This window comes from Balaenoptera physalus (genome assembly GCF_965194825.1).
Source record: "Balaenoptera physalus genome assembly, chromosome: 7".
Classification (NCBI taxonomy): Eukaryota; Metazoa; Chordata; class Mammalia; order Artiodactyla; family Balaenopteridae; genus Balaenoptera; species Balaenoptera physalus.
Window position 1 is genome coordinate 95,561,158 of NC_138886.1, and position 3,914 is coordinate 95,565,071.

General features: G+C 58.6%; 1 pseudogene across 1 annotated transcript; it reads left to right on the forward strand.

Annotated features, from left to right (window-relative positions):
• Positions 1–2,255: 2,255 nt before the first annotated feature.
• Positions 2,256–3,562, forward strand: LOC309665208 (NUT family member 2F pseudogene; annotated as a pseudogene). Its single transcript, XR_014268447.1, has 3 exons — positions 2,256–2,278; positions 2,731–3,026; positions 3,416–3,562. The product of XR_014268447.1 is annotated as an NUT family member 2F pseudogene (transcript).
• Positions 3,563–3,914: the final 352 nt, after the last annotated feature.

The window sequence follows — 3,914 nt, forward strand, 5'->3', positions numbered from 1 at the left end:
TGAGCTTATGGGAGCTTTTAGATAAAGAGGAACTGGGGATGGACTCGCACGTTAGGTTTCTAGGGATACTGGAAGGAAGGTGTGAGGGCGATGTCCATGCTATGAGAAGGCACATTGTCGGTCACATGGGTGGGCCTGCCAGTCCGTGACATCAGGACTGAAATGTGCCCTATCTCAACTGGCCCCACCACCCTGTGAGTCTGGTCAGCTTGCTCTTCCATGATTCTCATGGTAATACGGACTGAAGACTTGCAGTCAGAGAGGGTCGTGGTGTAAGGTGAGGAGCCAAGGAGTGGATGCCGCACTCTCCTGTGGTGCCGCGTCCTTCATACAGGACGTGAGCGTACATGGCCAGGGGAGGTCACTTCAGAGGAGGAGGAGGAGCGCGGGGCCCAGGAGAGCGCTTTATGCATGCCTCCACTTCGTTGTGGAGAATTCCACTAGGAACAGGGTGATGGTAGAGCTCTCCTAAGGGCGTGGGCTCTCTCCCACTAGAGTTGTGAGCCTGGCAGGCATTTCCATCCTAAACCTCCGGTCCCTCGTAAAAAGGGGACAATTACACTTCACTCAGAGGACTGTGCAGAAGACGCCTTGGGCTAATCTATGAAGTGTTAGCAGATTGCTTGGCACATGCCACGCCTCATTGATGATAGTGATTTTTATGATGAAAATGCAGCCTTGAGGAGGAAAAGAGCTCCCCAAGGCACAATGTCCCAGCTCTAGCCTGGGAGTGGATGGTCGTCCTTGAGTGAGTGTGAGGCGGTGACAGCAGTGGCCGGGAAGGCTTGTCTTTGCCCTCCCAGACGCCCGCCTCTCACCCTCCTCTTGCTCAGTCATTCTGGGTTGAGTGATGTGTGGTCCACATGGGCGGGTGGGGTCAGGCAGGTGGGGGCTGGGCTGGGCCCGGAGACTGACCCCGAGTGCTTACAGCCCAGTGCTTCGATCCCTGGCCCGCCTGAATCCCACCATGACGCAGGAGGAGGGACTGTGGAGGGCCATGCAGGAATGGCGGTGCAGAAGCAACCTTGACCGGATGATCTACTACGAGAGGGCGGAAAAGTGAGTCAGCGTCCTGGGCCCAGGGGCTGCGTGGAGGGTGAGGCGAGTGGGTGAGGGCAGGGTCTGGCCGTGGGGATGCTCATAAGAGAGGACAGAGGAGAAGGGCTGTCACCCAGCACAGGGGCCCCGCAGCCCAGGGGCCCTACTGTCCCCCAGAAACCCCTCCCTCACCTTGAGAGTTTGAGACTTCTGTCCTTCCTCCACCAGGAGCTCTGCTTTCCCCTGATTTTGACCTACCCTTGCCTTGACATGAAGGTCTCAGGACGGGGCAGGGTGAAGCTGTGAGTCCAGTAGGGGTCCAACTCCGGCCATATGGGCTGGGCCGGGGAAAGAGCTCCACCCGCCAGCCTGCTGCTTCCTTAGTGGTGGGTGGCTGGCGGCCACTAACATAAACTTGGGACCTCCTCTCCTTACAAACAGTGGCCTGAGTGGGTACCCTGGCTTCCCTCAAGAGGCTGGGGAAGCCAGCTGCCATCAGCCCAGGGGTCTCCGGCCCTTCCAGTGTTTGCTCCATGGTAATCCCCTTGGTTTAAGAAACAAAAGCAAACAAACGAGCGCCTCTCAGAGGAGGGGAAGGCCTCTCCTCTAAGCTCAGCATCCACATCGTCCAGCCTCTCCTGGGTCCTGTCTCCAGGTCTATGTTCCAGGAGGCTCAGTCTTAGCCCAGGGTCCTGGATTCGGGCAAGGACCCCTGTGGGGAACACATGCCTGTTCCAGCCTCTGGCTGTCAGCCCTTCATGTGGTTCTGGATGGAGACGGGGGCATGAGGAGGGTGCCCCCTGGGTCAGCCATGTGTCCCGTTGACCTGGTTCAATTCAGCGACCTGGGTCTATGCTGTTGAATGCCCTCCAGTGCTGGTGAGGCAGGAAGGGTCCCAGATCTTGTTATCACTTCCAGGAGCAGCTCTCTGCTGTGGACAGCACCTCACAGGGCCTTGACGGCCCCAAGGCACATCCTCTCCCAATGCCTCATTCTTGGCTGCCTTTGTTGGGCTCCAGAACCCAGGCCTTTTTCTCAGAGTGGCCTGTGCCTCCGTCACCCCCCAGGTTCATGGAATTTGCGGCCAAGGAGGAGATGCACATTCAGCATTTGCAGTGGATGCAGTGCGCGCAGGACCTGCCTCCTCCAGCCCCACCAAAGCTGGATCCTCGGGGGCCCCCAGCCCCGAAAGTGGGCCTTCAGCCAGTCACCCAGCTTCCCACTGGAGCTGAAGGCACAGGTAACAGGGGCGTAGGGTTGGCCACCGCCCCCAGGTGGATCCTTTTCTTTCAAGACAGGGGCATTGGTCTTTCAACCAAAACAGCCACCGAGGCGGGGGGTGGGGGGTGGGGTCTCAGCTGCCCCTTGTCACTACGGGGTATTGACTTGGTCAGTTTTGTAACTCCTCTCACACCTCCCTGTCAAAGGACCCCACACGAAGTCTGCCTAAGAAGTGGGCTTGATGGGGAGACCCCTAGAAAATTGGAGGTTCCCCACTTCCTTACTTGTGACTCTCTTAGATGACCCCCTTACCTCCCCTCTCCAACTGTGCATGAGGCTTCAGATGGTCCTGACCCCTCCCACACCCACATCAATGTCCCCCAGACAATGCCCTCACCAACGTGCGCTCGGTGGTCAGGAGGTGGACCGGGAGTCCCTCACCTTCCTTCCCTTCCTTCTGCTCTGCCTCAGCCTGTGCTCCCAGGATGTCCGGCCCCAGGGCCCAGCCCTCGCACCCGAAGCCACACAGATCCCAGTGGCCCCCGGAGCCCAAGGCGCCCAAGGAGATTCCCCCTGAGACTGTGAGGGAGTATGTGGACAGGATGGAGGCGCTGGTGGGACACGTCCACTCAGCCATGGGCAAGTCACATGCAGAATGTGGAAAGGACGGAAATGAGCTGAAGCAGGAAGAGGACGACACCTACTTGGACCCGTGTCTCTTGAGCTACACTGACGAGCTGCGTTCCCGGGAACACTCTGTCACCAAGGTAGGCTGGGCCTGGAGCCTGGGGTCTACAAGATGCCAGGGCATGGAACTCTCAGCACCTAAGATCTGGGTTCTGCTCAGGCCGATGGGACTTAAGCTCAGCTCCTTGTTCCTGAGCCTGGTGTTAGGGGAGGTTTACGCAGATGTATGTGTGTATATGTTTGTGTCTGTGTGTATGCTTTTGTGTGTCTGTGTATGTGCATCTGTATATGTGCTCTTTTGTGTGTGACTGTGTATGTGCATGTGTGTGTGTGTGTGTGTGTGCTGACCATCCCCGCCTTGTGGAGGAGAGTGGGGGTGGGTCTCTGCTTTTCACTTTCCCTCCTGGTCTTCTTGTGTCACAGGCCACTCCTGGCCAAGGATGCTCACAGCCTCTTCTTTCTGTCCGAGGTGGAGGCAGTCATTCATCCTCGATTCCCGGCAGAATTGTTTTCCCCAGACCCGCAGCTGGATCTCTTGGCCCTTGCTGAGGAGCTTAAGCAGGAGGAAGGACTCACCCCTGAAGAAGTGAGCCAGGGGAGGGAGAGGGACACTTAGGGAGCCAGGGGACACCAGGGGAGGGGGGACACCAGGTGATCCAGGGGACAGGGGAAACCAGGTTGCCCAGGGGAGCCAGAGGAGGGAGGGATCGCAGGTAGAACAGGGGAGACAAGGGACACCTAGGAAGACCAGGGCACGAGGGACCCCAGTGAGCAGGGGAGAGGTAGGGCCCCAGAGCAGGAGGCCCACATGGCTCTGTCCATCCCTTCCCTGCCTCGGAGGCCTGGCATGGGGAAGGGCCCTCTCTGGGGTGTGTGCAGCTCAGGGTGATAGGAAGGAGAGGATGGGGAGCCGGGAGCGGAGGGAAGGACACACAGCTGGGAATAAGGTGCAGGAGGATGGCAGGAAT